Genomic DNA, 11,638 nt, shown 5'->3' with positions numbered 1-11,638 from the left:
GCGCCAAGGAGCTAACTGAAGTTCCTTTGCCACCGGAAACGAGAAGTAGACAGAAGGCAAATGAGATTTCCAAAGGAGCTGTAGTGTGATGTCTCCATGGTTGGCAACGGAGTTTATCTCCTTTGGTGAAAACTCTCCAAATGCCATTCTCTACTCCTAGAACCTAGACCTACGTGGCAGATCAGCTGGAGAGAAGCTTGGGCCTCCAGCAGAGTCCTCCATTGTTTCAAATTTCTCTCAGTAAGTAGCTTTAGAGTTACATCGTAGGAGAACTACAGTAGCACACTTGTGCCCGCTAGTTTTTTGTTTAGCTGACTAAACTAGAGTCATCTGGGAAGTTGGAGCCTCAACTGAGAAAATACCTCCATCAAATTAACCTATTAGACAAGAAAGTAGAAGATATTCTTTTTTTAAAAATGATAAACAGGATATTTATTTTTCATACTAATTTGGGGGAAGGGGGGAAGTCAGTTTGCCCTACTCAGTGCTGGTCCTTTTGAAAGAACTTCTACTTACCCTACGACACTCGATAAAATTCTTGATTACAGAGGGTTTTGTACTCTTAATTCATAAGAAGAGCTTACTTTGAAGAGAGCGCTTAAAGAGTGAGCCCTTGGGAGCAGCTTCGTTGGTGCACAGCCAGGCTCCCTCTCTGAGTGAAACTTTTTCCGCATTGACCACAGAGGTAGGGTGTCTCTCTCACCCGTGTGGATTTGTCCATGCAGAATACAATCCCCCCTGGTGTGGAAGCTCTTCCTGCAGTGGGAACATGCATTGGGCTTCAGACCCGTGTGAACTCTGATGTGAACAATTAAGCTTCCTTTCTGACTGAAAGCTTTTCCACACTGGTCACGTCTAGGGCTTCTCACCACTGTGGACTCTTCGGTGAATCAAAGGTTACTTTGACTCCTGAAGCTTCTCTGGCAAATGGCACATTCGTGGGGTTTCTGCCCGGTGTGGAGTCTCTCGTGAACAGCTAGACCGCCTGGCTGACTAAAGCTTTTCCCCCCACACTCTTTGCACTGATAGGGCTTCTCTCCCGTGTGTATTCGCTGATGTGTAACTAGATTGCGGTTGGCCCTGAAGCTTTTTCTGCACTGGATGCAGTCAAACGGCTTCTGGCCCGTGTGGATTCTCTCGTGCAATGTTAGATTACCTTTCTGACGGAAAGATTTCCCACACTCCTGGCAATCATAAGCCTTCTGTCTCACTCCAGGTGAGTCTTCCTGGAGTGCCTTAGAATCTGGAGACGTTTGTTGCAGCTTTTCTCTTCTGAAGAAAAGAACTCTGGAAATCCCACCCGGAGGAGCCTGTGACCTCTGAAGAATCATACCTGTGGGCGTCTGTCATTGCATTGAAAAACGCTACATTCTGGGCGTATCCTCCATGACAGTCCAGCAGGGTAGCTGTTGGAAACTCAAACATATCAACTCCTGCTGGATAACTCTGGTCACTGCCTCTTCCTATGATTCTTCCATGGGCTGGGCTGGAGTACCGACCGCAGCGGTGCGCACGCGCAGACAGACAAAGCCAGTGTCGAGCCGGTAGCAGCCACTACGATGCTCGAAGATATTCCTGATTAATGGCTGCCGTGTAAACTTAGTTTACAGTGGGTAGAAGTACGCCTAGGCAGTGATCGTGGGTTTCTTTAAGAAAGCAGATTGAGGAAGCCATAAAGGACAAGTCAGTAAGCAGCCTTTCCCTTACTTCAATTAAGTAAGTCTGTTTCCATTTCTGCTTTCAGGGTCACACCCTGCTTGATTCCCTGCTTTGGCTTCCCTTCATGACAGCCTGCAAGCTGTAAGATGAAATAAACTCTTTTCTTCCCCAAGGTGCTTTGGGTCATGGTGTTTATCACAGCAATAAAAAACAAACTAGGACATAACCCAAATAGATCTGTTTCTTCTCAGTTGCAATAAGATAAGCCAAGGGCTAGGGCTCATCCGCTGTTGGCTGCACGAAACAGAACGACCGTTTATCGCTTAGAAGCCATAGGCTGACGCTCTGGGATCCATTTCACAGCCTTTCCCATGGGTTTCTCTCAGTCACGTGTTTGTAATCTGCAGCACCTCCCAGTTGGAGTTCTTTCTGATGGCATTGTAGGATGGGGATATTTCATCACAATATTCTGTTGGACGATAAGATGTTCGAGTTCCCTGCAGACCGAGGAGGAAAACCTGTCTGCATTATGGAGGTAAGGCGTATGTACAAGCATGTAAATTGGTGCATTGTTCCCTAGTAAAACAAACGATTTCTTCTTAAGAGAAAAGAAAACCTGCGGCCACAATGGGCTTAGTGACCGAGTTCTTATTCTGGTATGGACTTCCTGCGTCACCAGGGACAAGCGGGAAGCTTTGAGCAGACACTGGTTCACCCGCAACACTTTGAGGACCACTGCACTATTCTAGACCTTAACATGACAGAGATCAGACATGACTTGGATAAAAGACAGTAAGGCTGTGACCGCTGAAACTCCGGGGCAAAGGTGAGGCACTGTAGGTTGTAGTTACTGATGGAAACTAAAAAGAAAGCATTTGCGAGGTCAGTGGGTTCACAGCACATGCCAGAGGCTGACATGTTTCAGTAAAGATACGAGCCATTGCTTGCCTGAGATTCCCAGGAGTCGACCTGCTCCCGGCAAAAGAGTCATATGTTCATCAAACATGTAAGTGACCTATTGCCTTCCTATAGCTTGAGGGATGTGCTTTAGGGCCTCTAACAGCTACTTACGGTGCCACTGGAAAGGCTAGGGGCTCAGGAAGCGGCAGGAGCTGGAAGAAACCATTGTCATCACTGGATCTGAGGCATCGAAGGAGAGTTTGCTGCTATTGGAATATGGAAAGCTGGAACTATGGGTAAGTATCAGACCATAGCCAGGTCATTGGTAGAGAAACGGTGGTTGTCAGAAATACCTGTAGAGAAGCATAGTTTTCCCTTCTCTTACACCCTGATCTCTTGCTTGTCTTAAACCAACCGTGATTCAGAAAACAAGGCAACCTCAGTGTTGGCATCATGGACCTATCTTCTAATGAGATACAGGGCAGTAAAAGGGGAGTGGTGGGGAGCAAAGTGCATTCCTTCACCCCAAAATGATACAATAAATTATAACACTGCAGTCAATGTCATACAGAAATTTAAAAAATTTAAATATCCAATGTAAATAGGTCTCAGACACATAAGTTAAAAACCAACAAGCAGCAACATACTGCCAGGATAACATTTATGTGACATTTAATGACCAGTTAAAACATGTTTTATGGATACATAAATACCCAAGAAAGAGACATCCTAGCAATAACCACCGGGTATACAGTTCCGCATATATCCCTGCTATGGGTGGAATATGTCTGAAAATATAGTCATTCTACCTTCACAATAATTGGAGAGAGAGTATACTTAATATCTATCTTAATATCTACCAGTATGTGTTACACACTGATGGTTTGCTCTAACGGTGAATGCTAGGATCCAATCTTCAGGCTTTGACCTTATTTGGAAATATAGTCATTGTAGATGCAAATAGGTTATGATGAGATCATACGATAAGGTGAGTTCTTTGACTCCTTATAGCTAGTATCCTAATAAGAGTACGCTGAGGAAGCCTGGGTAAACAAATAGGTCAAACTTAGAGTGGTGATGCTCTATGCAGGGGATAGCCAGGATTGCTGGCAAACAGCCAGAAGCTAGAAAGATACAAGGAAGGTTTTGTTAAAGGTTTCAGAGGGAGCATGGCCTTCCCCACACCTGAACCTCAGATCTTCAACCTTCAGAATGGAGATATATTTTTCTGTTGTTTTAGATCTCTTCAGTTTTGTGAGGGTAGTCATAGGAACGTAACAGAATCTAAAATCTCTAATCAGAAGAATGACTATGTTTCAAGGTGGTGAGACCCCATTAGGTTCTGCGGGGAGAGTTTGTTATTTATTCTTGGCTACGTGTTCGTCCCCTGTATGTAATGATTCAGGCCTGAGTTATACAGATGTGGTGGAGCTCAGAACCTGGACATATAGGACCTGAAGCTGTGTAGCCTGTGCGCTTTTGCCTGACATTAGCCAGCTGCTGTAGCTATTTGAAAAACGTGTCTAGATTTTGGTTTTTAATGTATGAAAGTTCTTTTCCTGGTTTTCATAGTAGGCTCTGTGCTTGCGAAATATGTTTTTATGTTGTATCATTTATGAGTTTGGACTGGGTGGGGGGATGTTTTGTTTATATTCAGTGATATTGAACTGGATGTATGACGCCACCTCCTTAAATCCAGTTTTATTTTTCGTTTCTCGTGGTCCTGAGTCAAATTACTTACTAAGGAGTGCAATGAATTCGTCCATACTGTAAATGAAGTGCCAAAGTACTTAGGGGAATGAGGTACCCAGCGAGCTCAAAAGGGGGGATTTGGAAAGATCTCAGGTGCCTTGGGGTCTCATGTAATTGTGTGTTTTCTTTTAGTAGAGACGCTGTTTGATATACAGGGGAAATACAGGGAGAGAAAGACACTCGGATTATAGGCCTGGCTTAAACTGCGTCCCGTAAACATTTGTTGAAATGAGCCACACTCAATTCAGGCCAATGCATGGACCATGATTACACAGAGTGAGGGAACAGAGAATGGAGTCCAATGATGCGTGATGCATCCAAACTCTTAACTCAGCCTGCAGTGGTGCTGACGACCTCACTTTGTAGCATTCTCAGTGTGTACCAGTCTGACTAGACACTTTCTACCCAAGCTTCCATCGAGCTTCTTTCCATTTTTGGTTTCTGGGTTGAGAAGATCCTCCTTCTTATTCTTTTCAGTAACCAGGTCGTTCCCAAGAACAGTCATTTTGAAAAGCATATTCACTACGCAGCATTTAGTTTGGTTATATATACAATATCGGGTGTTTGTTTGTTTGTTTGTTTGTTATCTTGGTCAGGTGATCTTTCTTCCTCTATCGAGCTGACTCTATTAGGCACCATTGAGGAGTGGTTAAAGATTTTTCTAATTGTAGATTGGATATAGTTGGGTCATCTACTAGGTTGTATGTAGGAGCAGGTTAGGATAATGCACCTGAACATACCATGTACATATTCACAGGACATCATGGATACCTTAGGAATGGGAGTTTCCTAGATCTAAGTGGTTCTCTTATCTGCCTGTTCTGCTGATTCCTGGCCCTGCCTGACTACAATTAAAGCATGAAGTGAAAATGAGGCCGACTCTCTTTGATATCACAGCCAATAAAACAATCCGACCTCTCTGCTTTTCATCCCCAACACTTCTGCTTTATTAATCTCAGAGTCCTATTTCTCCCAGGCACAATAATGGGTTATTGAACTGGAACTCAAGTCTGCCATCTGGCCTTACAACTTCCTCGGGACTTAAACTATTGGCAAGTGGTTATGTAGCCATGTTGGTTTTTATATTCGCTAGTTGATTAATCCTAATTATCAAGTATAAATAGGTCTCTGGAGCCAGTAACAACCATATTTAGAATCCAAGAAGTTTTGTGATGGGGAAATCTGACAATCTAGAACCTGTGGACACACTATTTGAGAAGGTGCTCTTTTTTCTTTTTTGATTAAATTTAGAATCTTGACGTTAGATCATATTGGATTATAGAGATGAGCCCCAAGGTCGATGGGAAGTGTCATTACAAATACAGACAGGGGGGGGAAGGAGAGAGAGGAGAGAGAGAGAGAGAACCCTGTGCAACAGAATTCAGAGACATGTTTATAATCAAAGGATGAAAAAACAGAGCCCATCATAAGAAGCTTGGACAGAGACCATTGGGAGAACCTTTGAGAACAGCTGCAGAAAGAAATCAGTCCACTGTTACCTTGGCTTTGGACTTCTGGTTACCAGAGATCTGAGAGATTAAATGTCTGTTGTGTGAAATAGCACATTGTTGGTGGTTTGTTACTGCTGTCTCAGGAAATGTGTGCACCCTGTCATTATTTCTTGCTACAACTCGTCTACCTGTGGTAGTTCAATGAACATTCAAACCACACCCCCAAGCAGTAGTCTCATATCCTTTAGGAAATAACACTTGTATTGTCTACCCCGTTCTGCAATAGTGGCTGTTGGTAACAGAACAATGGAATGTGTCTTGTGTCCAATGGAGAGGAAACCAGCCAGCCCCAGCTACATGACTAGTTACAGAAATAAGGATTATAGCAGCTTTGTTATGTATAGTTCTTGATTTTGGTTTTGTGTGTGTGTGTGTGTGTGTGTGTGTGTGTGTGTGTGTATGTGTGTGTGTATGTGTGTGTGTATGTGTTATATGTGTGTGCATGTGGATGCATGTGTTTCAATATGCTTGTGTATGTGTGTGACACGAGTACCTGTTTTCTCAGTCTCCTACAGCCGAAAGCCATGGTAGATGTCAAGGCTGTAAATCATATGACATTGATCATTTCCAGCAAGTGGAAAGCAGAGAGATAAGTTGGGATGAGAAGTGAGTATAGTTTTCTGAAGTTCACTGGATTGCCTGCTTCTGACAGCTAGCCTCTACCTCCTGATGGTTCCACAGCCTTCAAACTAGCAACACAAGCTGTGGGTAGATCATTCAAACATGAATGAGCACAAGGAGGACATGTCCTATGTGGACCACAGCGTGCAGGTTTTCTGTATCTTCCTCAGGGTTTGCTGTGTAATGTTGTCACTAGTTTTATTCTAGCTATTCAATGTACATTTTTCCCAAAGGAGTAAAAGAAATTGATCATCTTCTGCGGTTTCCTTCTGTAGAGTCTTCAGTACAGTGTCTTTCAAGGTCATTGGTCCATATCCTACCTGCATTTTGTTCAACTCTTGAGTTTAGTGTTTTTCTAAAAGCCCTAAATACTTGTGTTTTTGTCAGATGCATACTTTGTAGATATTTTCTTATTTCTTAAAACTAAAATTCTTAGTTTCAGTGAACTCCAGTTTATCATTTAGATCTTAGGAGTTAATATCTGGGTGTCAAGCATAAGTGCACTGAGTAATTCTAAACAAGTAAACTATATAATATATAAATATTTACATTTATTATATTTATATAATAGTTATATTTATATAATAATACCTAACACTGAATGCATTCCTCCAACTATCCTACATCTGGTCAAGGCTGCTTTAGCTCTTATATTCTTGAAGGTTTCTGTTCACATCTTAGGATAAGCTTGACCATGCCAACATGTCTCTAATTGAGTTTTTTTTATAGAGATTGCATAAAATTACATACATTAGATCATTTTGGAAAGAGCTGCAAGTTTGACTATGTAAATTTTTCCAACTTGTGAAACATATATCTTTTCCCTTATTTACATACATTTGGATTTTATCAGGGTTTTCTAATTTTAGCATATGTATCCTATATATGTCTATGTATGTTCATGGATTTAATTTCTTTAGAGCAATTATAAGTGACATAGAATGTTCCAGTTTCGAAATGCTACTAATAGGAGTACAATTAATATTTTTATGGCAATCTCATACACTGTGAATTTATTTTACTAATGTTTTAGAAACAGAATAGGCTTCAGGTAGCTAGTAGCCTTTGGACAGCTGCCCAAGCTGCCCTACAGGTCTTTGTAGGGTACATTTCTAGTGGGCGTTTATTAGCAAATATCTCCAAGACCCAGAAGCTACTGTGACCCTTGCTTCACTCTGCTGAAAAGCATTATTTCCCAGGACTAGATTTGCCCTTGAAGTTTCTCCATAAGACCATGAGGTTCTGGTGGCTGAACATCTATCTTAGCTTTAGATCATAGGCACTCCATTAAGGACACCATTGTTTCCCTGTCTAAAGACATTGGGATGTTAGAGCTGCCCCCGGAAAAGGAGTTCAAAGGAAAGGTAGGTGTCCAAGAGGACTTCTGACCATGGACAACTGGGCAGATCAAGGACAGGGCAGCAGGTGTCATTATACTTCAGTAGACACAATTTCCATCCACAGCAATGAATTTGTCTTGTCTACCAGGAATGACTTCATGCATTTTGAAGCCCCATGGCTCTGATATGTGAGAAGTTAGCCTTGTCCTGGCTTCCTCCTGAGTAGTCGTCCTTGTTATAAAGGAAGGCTCTATGACTGTGGTAATCCTACTTGCTTAGAGGTGCGCTCATTATATATTAGTGCAGCTACTTGTAACTGTTTAACCTGAGTGTTGTGTGGTATACAAATTGAGTCTTTCCTGATTTCAACTCACTCAATTCGTTAATGATGTGTATTTTCTGATAAGTAAGCTGGATCATAAATTGTTTTAATTTATATTGGTGTTTTGTAAATTTGAAAAATCTTACAAAATGTATACATTGACATTGTTGATGGTCTAAAGCGATTATTGATATGTTAGCGCCCAAACCTGTAACTTGTATTTTTTGCTCTTATTATTTTTATGTATCTCTTTCCTTACCTTCTTGTGGATTCCATCTTGATTATCTTAGTGCTTTTGTGCATATGCTGGGTACGATGTTCTCAGCGATTTCTCTCGGTATCCAGTTTTTGTGTTTGAGTATGACAGTCTATTACCACCAATATTTTTTTGCCTTTTTTCTACTTGGAACTAGTATCAGTTATGCTATTAAATCATCGAATATGATTGATTAAACAAAGACATAAGAATGCTGTAGTATGCCCACAATTGCATTCATTCTGTTGTTCACTTTTTCTCTCTAATGCTTGAAAACTCCGTTTTCTGATTTCCTCTCTGTATAAACACCTTTAGTCAAGGTTAAGGGGAGGTCAGGGGCAACGAAGGCGATGGAGATCATAGCAGAAATCTCCAGTTACCTACCATATAACTTTTTTGACACAGACATATGAGTTATCTAGGCTTTAATTTTTGAATCTTACTAATAAGGCCATTGGATTTGGCAGTCTTCGGTGTCTAACTGTCTATTACTACAGTGAGAAAGTGAATCATGTGATTTTTTATGTGAAAACAACCCTTCTGCCTCCTATCCATAGACCACATTTGATCCTAGGCAGTGAAGAACCTGACATTGGGAAGTAAGCAATTAACAAACACTTTATCATGCTAAGAATAAAACACGAAGGTGAAAATAAATCCACCTGAGTCTGCTGACTGTGCTTCAGGCAATTAGATTTCTGGAAGTGAAGGGCAGGCTCCCATTGTGGGCGGGCAAGTGCCCTCACTGTTTGCACCTGTCAGAGAAGTCAGCAGACGCAGTCACAATCTGGGTTGTAGGGTGATCCACAGATGCTGTGCTGCCCTCGTGACTGAAGCAGCTCCTCGGGCTATACCGTGGCACATGCTCTTTCTGAAGCTGCAGTGTTATTTCTGGAAGGATTATTTTCTTGTCATCATTTTGAGAAGCCTAGCGAAAGGTGAGCTACCTGATGAAATATGCTTTCATGATCTCAGCAGTGAGCAGAGACACACTTATCCTTTTCTTTATTTTGAAAGAGGATCTTCCTCTGTACCTACCATGTAGTTCAGGGTGCCTTTAAATTTTCAGCAATTGTCCTTCCACAGCCTCCTGAGTACTGGAATTATAGGTATTAGCCACCATGCCTAGCTAATACCTACCCTACCCGAGCCTTTCCTATTTTTAAGAGATGAGGCTTATCTACATAAAATAAAACTTAGAATGAAATTAAGTATAAAAAATTAATTTTTGTTAGCTGGAAAAAGACAGAAAACTTATTGAAGTTTTAATAGTCAACATCTCAAATATGCTTCCTGTCATCTGGGTGAAACTATCTTGTCTTATATGTTCCAAAGTTATCTGGCTATTACAGAGTTCTCATATTGTTGATTCACATGGGTGGCTTCGTGTTTATTAGTAGTATGATACTGACTTTCTAACTAAAGGATGCTTAAAGGGAAAGATTTTACTAGCTAGCTTTCTCTTTTGTTTGGGTAGTGAATGGATCCAAGTTCAATAAGAGTAATATTCACAACTGACGAAATTTTGCACACTTATCTAGAGAGAAAAAACAATGAACAGTTTCTAAGAGAATGCATACCTATGTAGCTTTTGTATGGAGGTCATAGGTCAATGCTCACTGTCTTCTTCAATAGTATTCCATCTTCTTTTCTGAGATTGGGTCTTTCTACTGAACTTGAAGCTTACTAATGTTGTTAGGCCAGCTGGCCCCCAAGACCCAAAGTCCCATCGTCGCCACCCTCACTATCATACGGACACTCAGAAGCTAACAGGTTCTAATTCTTGATTGGCAAGCACTTTCCCAACAGAACTACACCCCAGTCCCATGTTTTCTTTTTCAGGATATACTGAATAAAGTGTTGTGGTTTGCCCTGGAGTTATCTGTATTTTGATGCTAATTCCGCTGACCCTTAGGATGGTTGCCTAGTCAAGCACTCAGGACTCAGGTGACTTCACCAGAACCTTCTCCCCTTTTAACTTGCAAAATACAGGTGAGGCAGGCACAAGATAGAACGAGGCCTGTCATTGGATGAGAAGGAAGGATGGGCGGGAGAAAAGTTTGAAGGGAGGAACTGGCAGGAGACAGAGAGCTGCGGCGGGACAATATGGAAGCTGAGGTTAAGATTCCAAGCTGTACCTTTACAGGTTGTTATGAATGTTCTTAAGGGATGGATGTGTACAGGGTTTTGTATGTTTAGGTGGGCAATTATATCTTATCAATTGGATCAAAGGTTATTGTGTTGTGTGTTCTTTCATGTGTAGATTTAAGTGTAGTGGAGTGTGGGGCTGCTGGTCTGGGCTGCCAGGGAGTTGGGATGTGTGCTTCTGGTGTGGAAACCTGCCTCGGGAACTGGATGGGTAGAGAGATTGCTGCCAGGCTCAGAGAAAGGCCTTCAGCTGTGTGATATGGGAGGGAGCAGAGCAGGTAAGAGGCTTTGCTGACTGAGACTTAAGATATCTAGCTGATATCTTGGGGCACTGCAGTGTCGGACATAGTTAAAAGACAACATTTAACTTTTTATATTTTTACATAGACAATAAAGAACAGCGGCCATGAAGATACCTTCATAAATACATCATATACTTTGACTCCATTCCCTCTTAGACACCTTCCTCTTCTTCCTGCTTCAGCTAAAACCATCTTTTCCCAGTTTCTACTAGATACATGTGTTTAGAAATATAAGGCCAATGGAAAACACAGAATAAAAAAATCCAGACATAGTTTTATTGGAACAACTAAACTCCTATTTCTCTCCAAATGTTTAAAGGGCAAAAGAGTGCAATGTTAGCCTACAATGGGTCACTCACCAGGGATCCTGTAGCCCTCCCACACTAGATACGGGCTTCAAAGACCTAAGTTTCTTGTTATCCCTAACAAATCTCAGACACTGAATTTTTGATTTTTTTTTCTTTTGCATTGTTTTGAACAATGAGCTAAGAATGCATCAGAATGGATCTGTGTTTCCATGCAGCAATGCACATGCGTATGCACAGGCTGGAGTGGCACCTGTTGTATCCTTTAGTTGTAGACATATTTCTGAGTCAAAGAGGTACTTGTCGTCTTCCTGACCCTGTTCCCTCTGTCTTGTCAAGTGACCATGGCCAATCACCATGACTCCTGCATCTGTGTTTCTAATAGCGGAAATGGCGAGTGCAGAGTGGGTAGCATTCAGTGCTCTACCCAGAGTGAAAAATTCAGGTTGCTTTTTTGTTTTTTAATAAATGAATTTTGCCGGTAAAAAGCAAAAGGTGACGTCATCTGCTGCAGTATGACCA

General features: G+C 41.6%; 1 pseudogene; it reads right to left on the bottom strand.

Annotated features, from left to right (window-relative positions):
• Nucleotides 1-598: 598 nt before the first annotated feature.
• On the bottom strand, nucleotides 599-1,425 carry LOC116894690 (annotated as a pseudogene).
• Between the last annotated feature and the right edge of the window lie 10,213 nt (nucleotides 1,426-11,638).

Source organism: Rattus rattus, chromosome 2 (assembly GCF_011064425.1).
Source record: "Rattus rattus isolate New Zealand chromosome 2, Rrattus_CSIRO_v1, whole genome shotgun sequence".
Lineage (NCBI taxonomy): Eukaryota > Metazoa > Chordata > Mammalia > Rodentia > Muridae > Rattus > Rattus rattus.
The sequence above is the reverse complement of the archived record's forward strand: the minus strand, read 5'-3'. Positions and strand labels throughout refer to the sequence as shown.